Source organism: Talpa occidentalis, unplaced genomic scaffold, assembly GCF_014898055.3.
Source record: "Talpa occidentalis isolate TD23 unplaced genomic scaffold, MPIMG_talOcc4v2.1 talOcc4.4, whole genome shotgun sequence".
NCBI lineage: Eukaryota > Metazoa > Chordata > Mammalia > Eulipotyphla > Talpidae > Talpa > Talpa occidentalis.
Genome location: NW_023604295.1, coordinates 17,061,468 through 17,083,623, shown reverse-complemented (window position 1 = coordinate 17,083,623; position 22,156 = coordinate 17,061,468). Strand labels below are relative to the sequence as shown.

Below are 22,156 nucleotides of genomic sequence, written 5' to 3'. Positions count from 1 at the left end.
CTTAAGTCAACTAGTTGAGTTGTACTTACAGAGATAACAGCTTTTCACTTTAGAAGTATAGTTAATGAGTCTTGATAAATGCATACCCTTTTATAACAATGACCCCAATCAAGGTATAGAACATTTCCACAACCCCCAAATTCCCTCAGGCTGTTTCCTTTTCACGTCTCCAAATTGTGAATTAATTTACATCACTACAGACAAGTTTAAGCTGTTCTGGAACTTCATAGAATTAACTGGCATCTATTCTTTTGTCACTGGCTACTTCGTGTTTTTGAGAATTACAACAGATATTTTGTCGCAGTAGCTCCTGTTCCTTTTTATTGTTGAATAGTATTCCATAATTTATCCATTCATTTGTTGATGAAGACATGAATTATTCAGCACAATTTCTGGGTTTTGGATGTTATAAAGCTGCTTTGGATATTCAAGTGAAGCCTTTTTAGGGTGCTTATCCTTTCTTTCCTCTAGGCAAATACCTAGGAGTAGAATATCTGAGTCCTGGCAAGGACTGTTAAGATTCTTTATGAATTGACCCTTTTATCATTATAACTTTCTTTTTATTCCTTGTAGTATTTCTTCTGTAATTGACTTCCTCTGATATAAATATAGCCACTCCTCCTTGCTTATGATTAGTGTATCCATTTCCTCTATTTGTATTTTTGCTCCCTCAATGTCTTTATATTAATATGTATATTTAACATAGTTTTGTTTGTTTTTTAAAAAAGTCTGATAATCTCTGTCTTTTAATTGATATATTTAATTCATTTACATTTAATGTAGTTTATTGATCTGTTGAGTTTAAGTCTACCTTTATTTGTTTTCTGTTTGTCCTATATGTTCTCATTTCTTTTCCCCTGTGAATTCCAGTAGTTGTTCAGTTTATGGTTCCCCAGTAATTCTTCTTCCCCTGGGAGCTCATTGTTGCCTAGCCTCTTTGAGTCACACTTGACCATGTGCAGATTAGTATTCAGGCAGGAGTTAAAGAGGCTTCTGAAAATCTATGTGCTGCATGGGGTCTTGTTGCCCCAGCCAGATAGGATACTGACAAGCAGCTAAAAGAAAGGGCCTCATACCATGGGGCTGAAGATCTGACATCCCTTTGCTTTTTGTTCTTGGTCATAGAGAGAGAAAAATTTATCAAAAAATATATTAGGCAATAAATTATATGTATCAGCATACTGTAAGTAAATGGCACAGAAAATTGTCTGTTTAGAAATTAGTTGTTGGGCAGTTTGGCCCACTTGACAATGGGAGACAGTTTGTTGTGCATGCCTGACAAGCAATCCAGCACAACAGTTGTAGTGGGTCCTTCTTTTGCCTTCTTTTGAAGTTTCTTGGGAAAGTTTTTAAATGAAGCTATTTAAGTTAGGAGTTTCTAGGTAGAAAAAGTTCTGATAGCTGAGTAGCAGCCGGTCCCCGGCTGAAGGCCACGCGAATAAAAAAAAAAAAGTCTTTTCTTGCTTAGGCTTTGGCTGATAGGGATGTACTGACAGTTATCTACTGTCTTAGGTTATTGTTTAGCTGAAACAATGAGTTTTAGTGTAAGGCTTAGTTTTTTATTAACCTTGAAGGTTGCCTTCTTACTGAGAGCACGTAGTGGCCAAAAGCCCATAGAAAAAGAGATGCACTGATTGTTTCTGCTTTGTTTCTATGCACATGATAATGTAATCTCATTGCTTGCAAAAAATGTATAAATAAAGAACCTGCTGAGCCTCTCGGCAGAAGATACTAGCACCTCACCAAGTGTCAGTGTCTCCTCATTCTACCTCATCCCCTTCCCCTCAGTCCTTTCATTTTCGCCAACGCCGTCTCTCATCCTTTCAGGAACCCCTGACACGACATTTTGCCGGAGGCTGGTCCCCGGCATCTATGTGTAATTTTTCTTCTCTAGTTTTTCAATTCCGGTCATCTCATACTCCTCAAATACAATCATTGTCTTTTCAGCCCAGCTTTGCTTAGCTCTCCCATGTGGACCATGGTTTAAAAGTAGTTCCAGGCATAAAACCAGGGCTACTTAAGGGCTCACCTCATTTATTTCTTTTTATTTGGGATCACATCTTTTCCTGTGTTTTAGTGTCTGACAAGAGATAATTCATATCATTTGCCCTATTTGCTAACTTGCTGATATTCCTTGGTGCGTCCTGGGTGGAATCCCTTATTTTGTCAGTGGAGTATTAATTCACCAATGAGTTTCTTCACAGATCCATTCTAATTTTTTTTTTTTCAGTTCATCCTTCACAGTTCATTCTGAAAACACACTCAGGAAATCTCCTTCTCAAAACTTGTCATGGCTTCTTGTCATTCTCCTAACAGTAGTACATAAGTCTACTTAGCATTTCAACAGTTACAGTGAAATTTCCAGTTTATTGTCTCATTTAATATCACTGATTAACTTGCAAGGTCAAGAATTTTATCTCTAACTGCAACCTTTCTAATCTTGTAACTCAATAAAGCAGGCAAAAGTGTGTCATATACAATACGGTGATATGCAATGATTAGTTTTATAATTTGTTCTTGACCTAAAGTAGATATTATCTTGACTTTAGCTTTAAATCAGTTAGAACCTTTTTAGATGGAAGTACCAGAAAGCCTGATTAACAGTACCTCAAGCATCATGAGGTTTTATTTGTTTCACAGAACAAGATCAGAGGAACCAACTACTGGCTAGTATAGATTGGCTCACTGTTGTCAAGATTATTACCCTCTCTGCTACTATTCAGACTTTCCGCTTAAGAGTGAAGAGTAGTTGTCCTATAATTAAGCAACATATTTTCTTCCAGGCAAAAAGAGAGAGGTGGAAGATATAGGAAGAAGGTAAGGGTAAACTGTCTCGTTTTTGCAAGAAAGGAAACTTTTTCCTGAGAGACGCTGGTAGATTTCTGCTTATAGTTCATCACCAGAATTTATATGCCAACAATGGATTCTAGAAAAAAGTACTTAAGAGTCTTTCTGAAAATAGGAAAGGAAAAAAAGATAGCTAAATAAACAAACAATGACAGAGAGGTTACATAATTTTTCTTTGAAAATCACTTTAAATTCATCACTGCTATGAGGAAAATAATTCTCACTCATCATTCAAGTGAATTTCTGCTACAAAAAATTCTCTAATCTTCTCACTTTTCTGAATATCCACAATTCATATTAATACCACTACAATTTTTGGTATTTTTCTTGGCATGGTCCCATTTTAAACTAGAGGATTCTGTATACTTAGCATATGCATGCATGCACACATCTATCCATTCATCTCTCACCTCATCTTGTGTTATTTTATTCTCTGCTGTTGGAGATGTGTCATCCACTTGGAAGATTAGCAAATGCAGCCCTAGACTTAGAGCTTTCGAGTATGATGACCCTAAATTCAATGGACACTCAAGATGTATGAATACTCAATTGCATTATTATTTCCACTTCTTCATACCCTTCCTCTGCCACATAACCTTTATGGTTCACTATAGTAGGCAGAATGTATTTCCCCACCCCAGTGGAATATTAATGAACAGCAATCTTACTTATGGTTGCATGATTTAGCTTGGTTTCTTGAGCCCTGCCACATATCATGAGAAGATATTCACCCAGTTACTACTCTAAGGAGGATGAGAAACATGTGAAGCAGATTGGGCCCAATCTGCAGCCTCAAGCTAGGTTCTAGAGGCCCCGCCGATCTACAGAAGTCTAACAGATGTTTGTTGTGGGTTTTGTTATGCAACAGATTGCAGTGGTGGCTGATGAATAAGCAGGATTCTAAATGGCCAAGTTAAATTCATATGTCCATCCTGAATCAATTACAATGACTGGTACTTTAAATGGTCAGGAATTGCGGTCAAAATAAAGGGGTTGCAATTGTTTGGGGAATATAAAAATAAAAAAAATTAAAAAAAAATGGTCAGGCTTGGATTACATTCCCTCTTCTCCCCCTCACCCTCAAATATATGAAGTTGGCTCAGAAATAGAGCTATGAGAATTAAAATTTGATCTCATGATATGGGAGAATAGTTTCTCCAAAGGAAATTGGTTGTCATTACCAGAACAAGAGAATTGATTTGAAAATATAAACTGGCAAAAAACATCATACTCTACTCTTGGTCCTCTATGTACATCAGCATACATTGCTAAATTTTAACTTGGTTGTATGTAGGAATTCTGCCTTAGTTATTGTGTATTTATTTCAACATATAATATTTTATTTATTTATTTATTTTTTAAAGATTTATTTATTTATACAAGCACTGGGGTACAAGCCAGAGTTGCGGGAGGGTGAGAGAATTCACCAGAGACAGAGCAGGGAGCAGAACAGGCAGAAGGACCAAAGTACACTGCTGAGGGGAGCAGCGGGCGAGACAGGAGAGGTCTGCCGTGCCATGTGGGTTTCTCCCCGGCCGATCGGGATGGAACCAGCACTGCAGAGGCTGCAGACAGCTTCACAGCGCTGTGCTCAACCTGCTGCGTCACCAGGGAGGCCCAACATATAATATTTTATAAACTCTCCTTTTAACAGTTAGGGTTAGGTTTCCCTGCAAGTAATATAAAGCCCACAAATTACAGTGACTTAGAAAGATTTTACTTTTTCTCTTACATTAAAGTCTAGAGGAGAGCAGTCTAGGGTGGATGTGGTGGCTCTGACCCACTAAGTCCTCAGGCAAGCATACTGTTTCTAGCCTTCTGTTCCGTTATCTCTAAGATGTGGGTCTCATCTGCTTGTGCCAGAGATAAGCCATTTTATTGGAACTCCCTTCCAAATAGCCAGGTGGAGGAAGATGAGATGTCAGGGCAAAGAATATATACCAGCTCCCCTTTAAGGACATTTCTCAGAAACTTGCCACAGAACAGTTCTAGTTACCCCCGTTTCTCTAGCTGAATGGGAAACTTGGGGATCAAATCTTGATTTGAGGCATTCCATGTGTCCAACCTGAAAGCAGAGTTTTTTAATTTTTTAAATTTTTTTTAGGTGATACAAATAAACTTTATTGAACACTTCTATGAAGCAGGCAGTTTCTACTTTCCATATCTTGTCTCATGAAATCTTAAATTTTGTTTGTATCAACTAAATTGTGTCCTTTAATCATTCTTTTTTTACAAAGAGATATATAGCAGGATTTATTCAGTGCATTCTTTATATTTATGAAAGTGTCAACAGGGCCTCCCGGGTGGCGCAGCGGTTGCGAAGCTGCCCGCAGCCTCTGCAGCACCGGTTCGATCCCCGGCTGCTCCCCGGCCACCGGAGGAGGGTCCCACATGGCGCGCAGACCTCTCCTGCCGCCCGCTGCTCCCCTCAGCAGTGTACTTCGGTCCTTCTGCCTGCTCTGCTCCCCGCTCTGGCTCTGGTGAATTCTCTCACCCTCCCGTGCTTCTGACTGTACCCAGTGCATGTATAAACAAAACAAACAAACAAATAATAAATAAATAAAACATGCCTCTATAAAAAAAAAAAAGTGTCAGCAGCAGAAATGGCACACATTTATACGAACTTCTGGGCTGTGTTTCCCCCACCAGCAGTGCATTTTGACCTTATTTATAGAATAGTAGGTAAAGTCAGAGTTTGTTCTTTCAGCTGTTTGCATTTCTTTTTTTAATATATTTTATTTTGTATAATTCTTACATAATTTTTCATTTTTGCACAATGTATGCATTTTCATTTTGGTTATATTCCCCATACAATTCCCATCCCCCCTTATTCTGACACTAATCCCTCCTCTCCTCCCCCACCCCCTATAGTGTGTCTCTGGTTTATCGTTGCTTGTTGATTTTGATTTTTTCTTTATTATAGTTATTCTTTTTCCTGGTCCTTTATTTAGATTTTCTAGATTCCTGCTATGAGTGAGACCATCTGGTATTTTTCTTTTTCTTTCTGGCTTATTTAGCTGAGTATGATCCCTTCCAATTCCATCCATGTTGTTGCAAATTGCGTGAGTTTATCTTTTTTGATTGCTGGGTAATATTCCATTGTGTATATATGCCACATCTTCTTGATCCAGTCATCTGTTTTTGGGCATTTGGGTTGTTTCCGTAGCTTAGCTATTGTAAATAGTGCTGCTATAAACACAGGGATGCAGGTGCCCTTTGGAATTAATGTTTCTGTGTCCTTTGGGTAACTATGTAGGAGTGGAATTGCTGGATCACATGGAAGCGCTATGTTTAGTAGGTCAAGAAATCTTCACACAGCTTTCCATAGTGGTTGGACCATTTTGCACTTCCACCAGTAGTGCAAAAAGCAGAGTTTTTTAAAAGAGGGTTTATGGAAATTGGAATAGGCAAAAATCTGCCACAGTGCTCAAAAAAAAATTTTTTTTCAAATAAATGTGAGTGAGTAAATAACATGTTTAAAATTGGTTAATAAACACTGAACTCAACAGCCAATCTTAGATTAGCTGGCTTAGTATATTTTGGGTTAAAAATGCCTGTTTACACTATTTTTTTATTTTTAGTGAGCAAGTAAAAAGTAATGAACTGTTTAAGAATTCCTTTTGCTTTGCACTCAAATTGGGCAATGTAGCAGACTTATTTCAGTTTTGTGGATGCATTTTCTGAATGTCTAATCCTCACTAGGTTCTAGACAGAGAATCCATCGCTGCTCTGTTGGAATCCTTAACTCTAAAGAAAATACTTTCTTGAAATTATAGCTCCTCTCAAGCTTAGACAAGTATTCCTTTCTGAGTTTGGGATACAAATATTTGCATTAAAGGAATTTACCACCTGTAATTTCAGTAATGCTGATATTATAGGTAAGTTCTTGGCTCATCCATTGTCCTGTTGTGCAGGCAGAGCAAACCAAACCTATTTCCAGCCTGTGGATAAATTTACTGTTGTTATTGCTGGGAGGAGATTGGGAGTTAACTACCAAGCTATTGATTTTTTTTTTTTTTTCTGCTGTGGGCCAAACCCAGTCTTTAGTAATGTGCACAATTCCAACTGTTAAATTCAAGGTGATAAAAGGAAAGTTTTGGATTGATGGCTGAAGTTAGAAGAGAGGCTGTTTCATAATATTTTACCAGAGTTTTATTTTTATATTTCATTGTATAAACATCAGATGTCTGGGAGTGGGATAGTCAGACTAGAATTTGAAATCCAGACATATTTTTAGGTTAACTATTTGTGTACCCATTGGGTTGGATATAAAATTTTAAATTTCAGAATTTTCTCTATTCAGGAAGGTTTATTTATGACAGATGATAAATTAAGAGTAGATGATAAAAGAATAAAACTTTCCTGGCTTTTTGTTTTTGAATTTCTACTAAATGTTATTTTTCCACAAAAATTAAAAATAATTTAATATTCTTTATTTTTTCATTCAATCACTTATTCATTCAGCAAAATTTATTAATTTCTCATTGTATGTGAGATACTGTGCCTTGTAATATATAATAGAGGGCAAGACAGGTTCCTTTTGAGATATTTATCAGCTAGTGTAAGAGAAAGGCAGTAAGAAATTGCTTTTGGAATGGAGTTTCTAATGGTACTGATGTATAATTTAATTGGCATTTAATTAATTCAAGCATATTTGCATTTTGATTGCTGTAGCACTATAAAAGATATCTAAGTAACACATTAGCAAATAATATTTTTCTGTTTTCTTTTTGGTTATTATTCTGCTAAATCTTACATGTCAAATATAGTAATAATTCATTTATCAATAGTTTGTAGGCAATGTAGGGTTTTTTCCAAAATAAGTGGAAAATGATGGGTTCACAACTTCAGAAATTTTACTGTTTTGAAAGAGAACTGCAGTAGACTGACCGTCTTCCCTCCCTGACATGGTGACAAAACTGTGATGAAGGTGTCTAGGAATAGAAGTGGCCCTCACAGACTGGGGTCCTTCACAATACGCAGAATCTGCTGGCACCCTAAACTTGGACTTCCAGCCTCTAGAACTGAGAAATAAATTTGTGATTTCTATAAGTCACCTTATTTACGGTATTCAGTAATAGTAGTCTAAACTATTACAAAAGCTTTCTAAGATATACTATGTCCTCTTTTGCCATCTTGAAATATATAGAAGATTATTTCTGCACTGGCCAGGGAGTTAAAGTTCTGTGTTAAGCAACTAAGTAGCTATAAATGTAGAGGTAGAAAAGCAGGAACTTAATGAACAAGATTATTTCTCCCTCACGTGAAAGTCAAAGGTGCTTCAGGTTGACTTAGCTCTTTTCCACATGATGATTTGGTGGCCCAAAGTTCTTTCATATTGTAACTTCCATTCTCTAGGACCTAGTCAGCAAATGCAAGGTCCAGGTTTGGTTACCACATGCAGGTTTTAGCCATTTGAAAGGGATTTTTTTTAAAGATTTATTTATTCATGCATACAAGAACCGGGGTACAGGCCAGATGTGCGGGAGGGTGAGAGGATTCACCAGAGACAGAGTGGGGAACAGAACAGGCAGACTGACTGAAATACACTGCTGAGGGAAGCAGCAGGTGACACAGGAGAGGTCTACCGCGCCATGTAGGTAACTCCCCTGCCGGCTGGGATCAAACCTGCGCTGCAGAGGCTGTGGACAGCTTCACAACACTGTGGTCAACTGCCTGAACCACCAGGGGAGGCCCTCAAAAGGGATTAATAGTGGAGAAAGAACACTTCTTCTAGGCCCCAGTCCTGGAGAAGCAGGCACACATCACATCTACTCACACATCACCGCTAAGAATTTAGTCACGTGGTTACACCAGTCTGCTAGGGAAGCTGTGAAATGTAACCTAATTATGTGCCCAGAAATAAGTAGGGATGACCATTGGTGGGTGGCCATTATCCCTCCCACTGTCAGCAACTCTGGCTGTCAAGATATTGTGTGTATCTTTTTTTCTCACACTCATCATGTCTCCAGGCAAGACATGCATCATACGCTCATCCCTTTCCCAAGGGAGAAAACTCAAAGTTCCATGCAGTTGCTGATTTAGGTTCAAACCAAATAACTCCTGGGTGACATGTAGTCCTTTGAGCTGGGTCCAGATATAGCTCAGGTGGATCGGAGAATTAAAACTTACTCAGAAAAGAGAAGAATATGAAAGAACATCACTGTGCTGGTCAATAGCACTGTTGGAAACCAACTGAGCAAGCTGTTTACTCTGGCAGTGGAGGAGGCATCTCACTGGAACCTGTTTCTGCTCTCAGGGAGGAAATTCTTGTCCATTGTTCTCTGTGGTCCTTTGCTCTGTTCTCTGGAAGAACTTCCTTGTCTGTTATTTTCCTTGGCCACAATTGAAATGGGTTTTGGGAATACATGCCCCTTGGGGGGAGGGGGGCTGCATATAATTTGCAGCTGTTTATAGACTCATAAATTGTTTTAAGGCTCATAGAGATATAGCCCTTTGGTTCTTAGGCTCAATGAATTTTTAAGAAGAACATTTGTTCAGTCTTTGTAATCTCCTAATTTGTTTGCTTCAAATGTGTCTGTAAGTACAATCTAAAACTTTCTGGATATATTCTACAGGGTACTTCAATCTTTGGTTTTTTGTTCTTTGTTCTTCTGACATGCTTTTTCATTTTGGTGGCAGCTGTCTTGAGGTCTTCTGAAAAATTAGGCTTGACCAGAAAGACTTGACAGTTTGACTTTCTGCTATTTCATATGCAGAATCAGTCAACTGTTCAGGCTGGGGGCCCTTATACTTTGGCTTTCTTTCCCTTCAAATCATTGTCACTTTCTCAGGAAGCCTTCTCTGATGACCCTTTTTAAAAAATCTATTCGGTTCCATCTCACCCTGATGTTTAACACAAAATAAAATAAAACCACTTATCACTTTTATATGCACAACATGGTTTTGCACTATATGGGTCCACTTATATGCATATTTTTTTCTTTTTGAAGAATATTTTTATGGAAGCAGCACTGCATTATAACATTGGGTAAGTTTCAAGTGTGCATCAGTAAAGATTAAGAGATGCATATATTATATTAAACATATTTTTTTTTCAAGAAATACAGTTGGTTGCCTATATCCACAGATTCTGCATTCATAGATTCAACCAATCTCACATATTGGTTGGTTGAATCTACGGATGTAGAAATCTGGACGCAGAGGGCCAACGCTAAGGCACTTGCGCATCTAAGGATTTTGGTATTCTGATGGAGAGGGGAGGAACAGGGGCACTGTTCTGAAATCAGCCCCCTGAGGATGTCAAGAGAAAACTGTAATTAAGTTTTTTGGGCAGTCAAACATACACACAAATTTTTGACTATATAAGAGTTGGTGTCTCTAACTCCTGAGTAGTTAAAGTGTCAACTGTATGCATGAAATATGTACATGTAATACCTATATCTTATTATTTATCATACTTATTGCTTATTATCTGTTTTCTCCTCTAGAATATAAACTCCATGGGTTTGGAAGTTATATTTTGTTTTTTAATGTATTGCAGGGATGGAAATAAGGCCTATCATATAATGGTGTTCAATGAGTATTTGTTGAATAATGAATAATTTGAGAGTGTGCTGACTTTTCACTTATGAAAATGCTGAGGTTTTAACCATTACTTTCTCTTTATGTTCTTTGATAGACTAGAGCAGGGAGGATGCATTTCTGTTCTCTACCCAGAGAGAACCAGTTATGGAAATTACATTCTTCTTTTATGGTCTTGACCAGTGAGCGGTAAACAGAAGTGTAGTAGAATGGAGGACTTCTGGAAAGAGAAAAAAGTTTTTTCCTATGTATTCCCTTCACTTCTGCTTTGGCCCTTTGTTCTTGTGATGATGTGCTGTCAAAACTTTACCAACCATCTTGTTACCATGGAAACAGATAATTGCTAACATGCTGAAGGTGGAAGGTGAAAGAGTAGAAAGGTAGAAAGAATCTGGACCCATATGAAATAACTGAATTTCTGTACTGACCTTGGAAACATTTCCTTTTAAAATGATATAATAAATATCTGCCTCATTTAATCCATTTTTAGTCTGCTATTCTGTTACTCATTGATAGCAGCCAAAAACATGCTGCTAGTTTAGGGGCATCTTTAGTAGCTATTGAGACTAATTGACTACCATACAGCTACTCAGTCAACCATTTGTGCTTTCATTCATTTACTCAGTTTTCTGTATACCAGGCCTATGTGCAAAACTTAGAGTAAGTAGATTAATGAGATACAGTTGATGCACATCCTCAGGGAATTGACAAAAAGAGTACAGAATTATCTATCAAGTACACTGTAATCATAGAGCATGTTCCTGTTAGAAATCAAAATCAGTATAGCTAATAGAATTGGTCAGTAATGGGCCTTCCTGGTGGCGCAAGGGGTTAAGCACCACACTATGAAGCAATCCGCAGCCTCTGCAGCCCAAGTTTGATTCCCGGCCCGCCAGGGAGCAACCCACATGGCGAGCAGACCTCTCCTGACTCGCCCCCTGCTCCCCTCAGCAGTGTATTTTGGTAAGTCTGCCTGTTCTATTCCCCACTCTGTCTCTGGTGAATCCTCTCACCGCCCCGCATCTCTGGCCTGTACCTCTGCTCTTGTATGCATAAATAAACAAATCTTAAAAAAAGAAAAGAATTGGTCAGCCTCCTAGGTGGACCAAGATGAATAGAGGATCAATAGAGGTGAGCTCTCCATGGCTGCAGTGGCTCCATAGATTCTACTCCAAATCACCATCTGAGGGAGACTGTCTTTTGTTGCCACAGAGAGATGGCAACAATGCAGGCAATGTTTACCATATTATTTATTTTTTATTTATACAGATATAAATTCGTTGGTAGGGAAGATTATAAAGTTAAGGAGTTAGGTGGGATAGTTTGCCTCTTTCTTCTCCATCACCACTTATAGGTCCTTCTTAAACATGCTAGAGAACAGAACTGTTGTGGTTAGAATGTTTTGAGTTAAGGGCCTCCCCTGGTGGCGCAGCGGTTGAGCGCTGGGTTGCGAAGCTGCCCGCAGCCTCTGCAGCGCCGGTTCGATCCCCAGCCGCCTGGTGAGGGTCCCACATGGCGCGCAGACCTCTCCTGCCGCCCGCTGCTCCCCTCAGCAGTGTATTTCATCAGTCTGCCTGTTCTGCTCTCCGCTCTGGCTCTGGTGAATTCTCTCACCCTCCCGTGCTTCTGACTGTACCCCGTGCTTGTATAAATAAATAAATAAATCTTTATAAAAAAAAAAAAAAGAATGTTTTGAGTTAATTTGTGGCAGCTTAAAGTGCCACTACAGACTATTGTGGGTAAAATTTGCATGTATGCCTAGAACACAAATATTTCATTTTAATTATCTGAAAGATTATGGTGTTTTTTGTCCTCAAAGACAAAATAAAACAAAACAAAAAACCCTGAAGCTTTATCATCTAAAACTAGTTGTCTAGTCATAGATATATTGAACTATTTTTTTTCAAATGGATTCAGTATCTGCAAATGGAATGGTAACTGCCAGATGAGTAGGTGGGGCTTGTACCTAGAACACAGTAAGGGAATTTTGAGTATACCAGTTCTTTTTATTAATTAAAATTCAGTTTTCAAGTGCATGTATATTCAATATGAGTCAATCTCTTTAAAGTGCATCATATAATATTAGGTTCATTGGCTTACCTTTGATGTTAGGCTCGTTGAAATTTCATGTAGGAAAAGCAAACTCAAGAAAAATTAGTAACTGAAGGTAGAACAATGGTTTCTGACAGACCTAACAGGTAGATTAATTTATATGCCCATGGAAAATGTTCAGGAGCTACTCATAGTTTATTTATTTCAAGTTTGTGTCAATACTTTAAATATCCCTAATTTTTTTTCTCTGCTATAGAATGATTTTGAAATTTCCATTCTTTGTTCTTATCTACTCTTTGATCACCAAATTTTCTAATGGTATTAGAATATTCCAATTGTTTGCTTTGATTTGTGATATGTAGTGATTGGATGCAGTTAATCAGGTGTAGAAGAGAGATTCTTTAATTTGACATGTGAAATTAATATTTTTGACACATGAAATTAATATTTTAGAGAGAGACAACTTATGTGTATGTCTGTGAAGAAAACAAAGAACAGAAGAGGAGATAAAAATATTTAATGTGTTACTTTCTCCTTATGACATTCTTACTACTGTATTAGGAGTAGATGCAATCTTCAGTTTATATTGTGCACTGAAGACTGACTTACCCATAGGACAGAGATGAAAATGATTCCAAGGGTAGTAAATTTCTCATCAATCATGAAAGACATTTTTATTCACTGCATTATGTATAAGATATCCTGAACAGGTGTCCCCTGCCTTTTGAAAGTTCACGTTTTAGCACTTTGCTTTTACAAAAGACCTACATTAGTACCTGTTTTTGCTAACTGAAAGAAGTCTGAAAGGGACTTTTTGCTTTTTAGACAAAAAACAAAAATTGAAAATAGCTTTTAGCATTGGTTTTGCAGCAGCTATATGCACCCTCAGCAGTGAGAGAGGCCCTGTCAAGCTCTTTCTCTGAGAAGTACTTTATACCCTAGGTATTTAAGCATATATTTCCTGATATGTTAGTGTTATTTTAGGTTTTATGTATTATTTGGTATGATTTTGTAGGTTATTTTTAGGTCTGGGAATACTCAAAATTTTTTCTGTATGAATTAAATATAATCATATCTTTGCTTTAACTTGCTCAGGTTTTCATAGGAACATTCTACTTTCAGATAGCAAAGCAACTTGTATTGTGTCCTGAGTTATTTTAGAGACCAGTGGGTCTGTAAAAATTCTGACTCACTGACTTCCTGAGGGCACATGGGCATTACATTCAATTAGAGGAGGAATAGAAGGGAGGGAAATACAATTCACCAGATGGGCAGCACTGGACATCACTCTTCTTTAAGACTTCTTGTGTGGGCCTCCCCTGGTGGGCAGCGGTTGAGCTCTGGGCTGCAAAGCTGCCCGCAGCCTCTGCAGCACTGGTCCCACATGGCGCGACAGACCTCTCCTGCTGCGTCTGCTGCTCCCCTCAGCAGTGTTTTTCGTCAGTCTGCCTGTTCTGTTCCCCGCTCTGGCTCTGGTGAATTCTCTCACCCTCCTGCACTTCTGACTATATCCAGTACTTGTATAAATAAATAAATAAATAAATAAATCTTAAAAAAAAAAAAAAGACTTCCTGTGCATCCTCACACCAATCTAGGGGCTAATCTCTGGTTTCCAAGTTGATAGTTCAGGTGAAGGTTGATACACTTCATACATGCCATTCATCATGGCTTGACAGTCTCATTTCTCAAATAGAAACCAATTTCTCTTTTACCAATGTTTGAACAAGCATTCTTTTCAGAGTCTCTGCAAGGAACCTGCTGTGTTGAGTCACTACACTTAGGGAGCCCAAAGCTGTGGTTTCCACCAGGTATATATAGTCCATACATAGTTTCTCTCTTGCCAGATGCAATTTGTTATCTTTTATCTTAAGAAATATTGCCCAGTAGCACTGCTTTAATTCTACCCATTTCAGGTTTCCAGGGAAACTGTGCTATAAAGTTAACTCAAGATCAATTTTGTTTATAAAGGACAAAAGATTTTGTTAATGTTTTGTCCACAGTTACGCAGCCTCTTTTGTATGATTAAGACTAAGTTGAAGACTTAGCAGACCTGGGTTGCTGATCAAATGACATATTTTCTTTGGCCTTTGAGAAGATGGAGTGGATTACATTTAATTTTATAGTTAACAAAAATATATTTGCATCTTATGTTATAAATATAATCCTGTTGCATATTTTATACTTAGAACCATAGGTAGAGACATAAGTAATTCTTGCCCAGTGGTACAGATCAAATGTAGGCGAGAACACAGCCCCACTGTGGGAAGGTCCTATGGAGTTAAAATGCTGTAACCCAGAGCAAAACAACCTCTAACACATAATCTGAGTTTCTACTTACATCTAAAACAGCACAGATGAGAACAGATATTTCCACGGAATACAGGAAACGCAGATACACTCTATTGGAATTTCTCCCAATATAACATTTTCTAGTAGAATGTTTAGTAGAATATAATAACAAATGTCATAAAGTGTACATCTCTCAACTGATGTATATTTAGGACAAGTTTACACTTATCCTCTAAAATGTAATATGAAATATTTTTGTGGCATATTACATGTGGTGAAATGCACAAATTCGAGGTACACCATTCAATAATGTCTACATACACTCATGTAATCTACACTGTTGTAAGTTACCAGCTTAGACAATTCCCTTTGCTATCTTATGGACAATCTTCTTTCTTTTGCTCCAACCTAAGGTGACCACTATTCTAATTTCTATCAACGTCTATTTGTTTAACTGGCTTTGAACTTCATAGAAAAGGAGCTATAAAGTATGTACTCTTTTGTGCCTGGCTTGTTTTGCTCATTGTGTTCTTGTGATCCATTGTATGCTCTGGTGGTTCATTTACCATTATGATAATGTACTACAATGTGTTTATCTGCAACTGGTAGTTGGACAATTGAGTTGTTTCCAGTTTTAACTATTATGAATTTGGCTGCTGTACTTTTGTGTAAATGTTAATAGACATGTTTTCACTTCTCTTGAGGAAATACTGAGAGTGAAATTGCTGCACCATAATACAGGTGTATGTTTAACAGCGTAAGAACATACCAAGCGATTTTCTACAGCATTTGTATCACTTTGTACTGTCTCCAGCAATTTATCAGAGATCTGGTTGCTCCAGATCTTTGCTTGCACTGGGTATTGTCAACTTTTATTTTTAGCCTTTCTAGTATGTGTAAAAGCCTCTGAAAGAAAGAAACTTGAGAACATCTTTGTGACCCTGAGTTAGGGAAAGACTTCTTAAGCAGGATATAGAAATTACTAACCATATAGGAAACAACTAGATTCATCAAAGTTAAAAGCTTCTGCTCTTGGAGATGATGGTAAAGTAAACCACTAACTGGAGGAAATATTTATAACACATATATTTGGTAAAGGACTTGTACCCAGAATGTATAAGTGACTCATATCTCAATAATAAAAATAAATGCAGTTGAATAAAGAAAATGGCTAAAATACCTTAACAGATTTAACAAAGGAAGATATACAAACACTCAATAAACACATGAAAAATATTTATATCATCACTATCAGTGGAATGAAAAAATCAACAAAATACTTTTAGCGCAGCAAAGTATCAAAGTTTTCAAATTATTTCCAACCACAATATCAGAGTAACATGCTGATATTTTGAAAAAATTTTAAAGTGTATGGAGAGGAGATATTCAGCACAATGCTATATACCAAACAACTGATTATTAGCTATATTAATTTCTCGGTTACTGGAAAGTAGTACTTTAAGCATTTACAATTTAACATGATAGTTTGTTATTTGTTTAGAGTTTTTTTTTACTTAGTTTTAGGAAATTGGCTATAAGTCTGTGTTTAAAATAGTCTTCTACCCAGTAGTTGCCAGTAGCACCACCCTCAATTGTGACAATTATCTCCAGACATTGCCATTTGCCCATGGAGAACAAACTCCCACCCCCATTCCCCACCTCAGCTATCCCCCTTCCCTATTGAAAACCACTGCTCCAGAGTTTTATCTTAACACTGAAGTCTACTTTATTTTTTTTTAAAGACTTATTTATGCACAGAAGAACTGGGGTACAGGCCAGAGGTGTGGTGGGGTGAGAGGATTCACCAGAGACAGAGTGGGGAACAAAACAGGTAGACTGACCAAAATATACTGCTGAGGGGAGCAGCGGGCGAGGCAGGAGAGGTCTGCCTCGCCATGTGGGTTGCTCCCTGGTCACTGGGGATTGAACTCGTGCTGCAGAGGCTGTGGATAGCTTGATAGTGCTGTGCTTAACTCCTTGTGCCACCAGGGAGGCCCCACTACAGTCTACTTTAATAGCAAATGCATTTGATTCCTGTAGCTGTCCTCTGACTCAAGAACAGACTATACTGAACAATGTTGGCTAGTGACATTTACACCTTAGTGACCCAAACCCAGCATAAAATTAGAATATGAACATGATTCAGAGTAGATGTTAGATATAAAGAAAATAGCAATTCACTTTGATAATTTCAATTTAGTATTGAACCATTTCAGTCAGTGATTTATTATGATTTTTAAAAATAATGTAAGTTATAGTTCCCCAAAGAGAGCTCTTAATCCTTTTAAGAATGCAATAAATGCAGGCCTCCCTGGTGGCATAGTGGTTGAGCGCTGGGTTGTGAAGCTGCCCGCAGCCTCTGCAGCGCCGGTTTGATCCCCAGAAGCTGGGTGAGGTTCCCACATGGTGCACAGACCTCTCCTGTCGCCCGCTGCTCCCCTCAGCAGTGTACTTCGTCAGTCTGCCTGCTCTGCTCTCCGTTCTGACTCTGGTGAGTTCTCTCACCCAACCGCTCTTCTGACTGTACCCAGTTCTTGTATAAATAAATAAATAAATCTGAAAAAAAGAAAAAAAAAACTAATAAAAATATATATAAAAGAATGCAATACATGCCTTTATATCTGTTGTAAGTATAATTTTTCATAGGCCTTAAAGTCATATATACAAGACAAGTAACATTTTATTTTCCCGTAACTGAACTTAGTTATCTCCTATTTCCCCTAATGCTCTAAAGCCAAATCTCGTCATTTCTAGGTGAACTTAGCCGTTGTTATGCTTTTTCAGTCAGTTTGAGTTTAAAATAGTGTCAGTTCCGGATTTCACCTTCCTCGCTTCCTCCTCAGGGTGACACTTGTGTTCCAAGGCTATTTTATGATAGTGACAGGGTAGAGGGGAGGAAAGGAGAAGAGCCATTGGGGAGGGAGGGCGTCTTCCCTTTGGTGGTTATAGTATTTGCCACTCTTCCAAAAGAATCATCTTCTGAAATCTGTGATTGTAAGAAACAAGATTCCCACTAGCATTCAGTTTACGAATTCAAACTCCTTTGGCTCTCAGCTGTCTCCATCAACTAACATCTGAGCCTTGCTTGGGGAAGTAAGGAAATCCCTCTTCCCACGCGTGACCTTCAGGTAGGATCAGAGCTGTCTTAGAACATCACTGTTCTCTGATGCCACATCTAGCTCTGTCTAACTGTTGGCCCAACGTTATTTTGGTGCAGTGAGACTCCCACGACAATTTCTGCCTTGGCATTGGGCTTCCAAAGTAATTTGGTAGATCTAGAACAGCACACTTTCCCCCAACCTTCTCTCTTCCCGAGCCAAACACATCTTGGAGAGAGGTCACCTTCTAGTTCTCCATGAATATGTTTAACCCTTTTGATGCTCCTCTGTGAATTCTTTTCACCCTAACAAGAATGGCATCCACAGACATGAGAGCTTGCTTTTTTTTTTTTTTTAAAGTACTTTTGCAAAAACTTTGTTATCTTAGAACATTGCTTTTGATATTGAAAGCAAAGAATAGGACATACTTTTCTCCTGTTCTGTAGATGTTCTTTTTCTGAATTAGCAAATGCTCACTAATAAATAGGAATAGGGGAAGTTCTTGGGTCAAAAAAGAATTGCAAATAAACACTCACACGTATACACTTCATTTTTTGTCATTTGACATATGAAAGCATTCCTTTCTCTTCATCCCCCCATTTAGAACCATCAGATTCTAGCATCTTCATTTTATTGTATGCATCTGTTCTTCCATTGCCATGTCTCCCCTTCTACTCTCATACTAGCATTTTGCAATGGCCTGGACTAGTTTTCACTCCCATTTTGACATTCTACAGACTGGTTCCAGGTGAATCTAATAAATAGTACCAAAACCTTTAATGATGCTGTATTTCCTTGTGATAAATTACATTGACCTCCTGCATAATCTCCAACTTTTATTTTTATTTTTTAAATTTTTTTAAAATAAATTTTATTTTTATATTCCCCATACAATTGCAACCCCCTTATTTTGACCCCAATCCCTCCCCTCCCTGCCCCCCACCCCCCATAGAGTGTCTCTGGTTCATAGTTGTTTGTTGATTTTGATTTTCACTTTCTTATAGTTATTCATTTTCCTGGTAACTTTTCTTTTTAAATAAAATTGACCTGCTATTTCTCCCTGCATGAAATTTATAGTTTACTAGTATGAAAACCAACGTTGACTACTTATTATGTTCCAGACACTGGAAAATGGGTGAAAGATTTTATTTATTCAAACAGAAAAATTCTAAATAAGAACTAAGGAATCTTTGAAGGAGTTCATACTTCCATGTATTTCATAATTCAGCCATGATGGGAGAAGTGGGAAGCCAGATATTTTCCAGGGATTATGGAGAGGGGTTAATGTAGAGAAGGATGAGACATGGCTTTCAGCATCAGTAAAGAAACATAGGGATGAAATAATAGGTCCCGTGTAGTAGCATTTGTTTTTCTGTCTTGATGACCCAGTATGTAAACATCTTTTCCACAGCTGGAAATTCCTTATTTTTATTAAACAGAACCCATTTCCATTGTAGAAGCTGAAGATACTGTTAGCAGAATGAGGGTCATCCTGTGCTCCCGAAACTTGCCTTCTCTAAATGGGTTCTGCCTTCCGCTGCATAAAAACAAACATACTCTTAGTGTGTAGACTTTTAGTAGGAAAGAACCTTAATACAATTAGTGTGCAATAGAGAGAAAAGAAAAAGTGTAGTTTTTTTTTTAAAGATTTATTTATGCATACAAGAACTGGGGTAAAGGCAAGAGGCGCGGGGTCGGGGGGAGGTGAGAGGATTCACCAGAGACAGAGCGGGAAACAGAACAGGCAGACTGACTGAAATACACTGCTAAGGGGAGCAGTGGGCAAGTCAGGAGAGGTCTGCTGCGCCATGTGGGTAGCTCCCTCCCCGGGGATCAAACTCATGCTGCAGTGGCTGCAGATAGCTTTACAGATTGCATCTTAACCCTTTGTGCCACCAGGGAGGCCCTGAAAAAATACATATTTAAAATGAAGCACCAAAGTTATCCATCCCCTCATGGGTAAATGCCTATCTGAAAGGGTTGAACCAAAGTGGGGAAGCTGAGGTCCAAAAGCTTGTCACAAGTCTGAGGCACTTTCTGGCAGGGAATCATAGGAAAGGGGCAGAAGGGGCCAGGCAAGTCTGGAAGGAAAAGAGCAAAGTCAAAATGTAAGTCAAGATAAGGGCTGCTTTTGTCAGAATCCCAAGGTTCTTTCACCCACATCTCTGTCTCTTTTAAGCATCTCCTTCCATGTCCCCCATGTCTCTGCTACAAGTCCAAGACTAAGAAGCAAGAGTGGCTTCTTCACATATCTCTTTGTTTTATGTGTCTCCTTAGGTCTTGTCTCTTTTCCTAAGTCCTTCTCCCAGTCTTTTCTAGTTCTTTTGCTGTTCAGCTCCATCCTTTCTTGGGTGGGACAGAAAACCTTGTCATGGGACAAGGATATAGAGAAGGGAATGATGGAGTCATTTTGCAATCAATCTACAAACACTGTATCTGTCCAGTTCTCTAATGTGATTCTTTGGACCACATAATAAGCCATTAACGTAGCTTAAACAATTTAGTAGTCATATTACTCAAATAAAAAAAGAAACAAGTGAAATTAGTGTTAATAATAATATTTTAGTTATCATAATGTATCTAAAATAAAATTTCAACTAATCAATATAAAAGTTATAAATGAGCTGCTTTACATTCTTTTTCTTTGCTAAAATTTTAAAATCTGTTGTTTAGCTCTCTCTGTTAGAACCTCTCATTTTATTATAGTGACATTTCAAGTTTTCAATAACCGTGTGTGACCACTGGCTACCATATCCATCTGTTCTAGAACATTCTTTGCCATAAATGAGTCTTTGAGAAGAACTGGAAAATTAATCAGCAGAGTGAATGGTATTTAAGAAAAGGTTCAGGGAAGAGAACAACATGGAGTAACCATATACTATGTATTGAACACTGTTAAAAACATTTTACATAATGTCTTAGTTTGTTTTTTCCCAAAGCAGAGTCTGAGGCAAACATTGAAAAGAAGGTAATCTATTTGTTAAATGTTTCTGGGAAGCCAATTAAAGGCACTATTATTAAGCCAGCTATTGCTATGAGCAACTGTGTTCAGCTGCACTGGGAGCCATCTAAGAACTGTGTAGAGTGGACTTCAGAATTGTCGCTCCAAAGAACCTCTGAGGACTGGTGCATTTGTCCATTCACTCCTACTCCTCATTGGTTCAGGGTTGCCCCTATGGGCAAATTGCCCCATCTTTTTGGAATGTCTTGCATAAGATTGATGAACCTTATATCTTCACAATAAGTGCTGAGGCATAAAAACTGAGAGATAAGACAGATTCTTGGAATTGAGTTTTGTCATAAGTTGGGGAATTGTCTTCTACCAGTTGGAATTGAAATCAATTACTAGGCACAGGCTTAAACCTCTCCTATACATACATAATATATAAAGTATAATACTTGAAGGTAGACAAAATCATTTCAGTTTAAACATGAGAAACCAAGCATCAAACAAAAAGGTGATACATCTTTTAAGCAACAGAGTCTACATAAATACAAGAAGGTCCACAATGGGCATATTTTGGGGAATTTTTCATTTTTATGGGAAATCTTCAGATATTTTCCCCTTTATTCTAAATTACTATATAAAATATTTAGCAAATATACAAGTTAGGTTTTGGTTGAACTATCTTTAACCAGTTCTTCTGAAAAAAATAGTATTAGAAGTTCTATATCAGAGTTTCATAAAGGTATGATATGATTAAAAATATACATTGCTATTGTGCTTGCTATATTCTTTGACCTCCAGAAAGAAATTTCCAGTAAATTTTGTAAGCTTACTTATTTTTGTTATTCACTGCTGAATTTCTAGTATAGAGTTCATTTTCAAGTCGATTATTAGTATAAAAGATCTTCCCTAAATGGAGGAGCCTGAACACATCACACACTGGACAGCTCCCATTATAGGAAATAGCTGTGAGCAGCTTTAATGTTAGAGATTTGGTTTAAAGGATCGTCCTTTTGGAAGGCTGGCTGTGGTTGTTTTTGAGGCAGAACAAATTATAAAATGATTATAGCTTCAAAGATGTATGTTTCTCAATGATTGTTTCACCAGTCTATAAAATGTCTGCTTTTTAAAAATTGATGAAATGTGAGTCTTAAGAGATTAGATCATTGAGATATTATTAAACTTGTTTTCATAGGGCCTGGATACAAGGTCACCAGGATATATAACTTACCAAGAGGAAAGGACAGGAAATTATCTGCATAAAGAAGACAGGTAAGTTTTAAAATGAAAAAGAAAAGTCATAAGAACAAAATTGTAAATAAACCTCACCCCAGAAAAAACAGTTGAAAGGGTACTGTGCAAACTATTAACTGTGTTT

At 37.7% G+C, this 22,156-nt stretch overlaps 1 long non-coding RNA gene across 1 annotated transcript in view; it reads left to right on the top strand.

The window, feature by feature from the left end:
* Window positions 1–22,156, top strand: part of LOC119257263 (uncharacterized) — a 133,495-nt gene that overhangs the window by 86,628 nt on the left and 24,711 nt on the right. The window contains exon 4 of the long non-coding RNA XR_008553781.1: window positions 21,974–22,050. This is a non-coding gene — a long non-coding RNA (uncharacterized LOC119257263). The remainder of the gene's footprint in view (window positions 1–21,973; window positions 22,051–22,156) is intronic.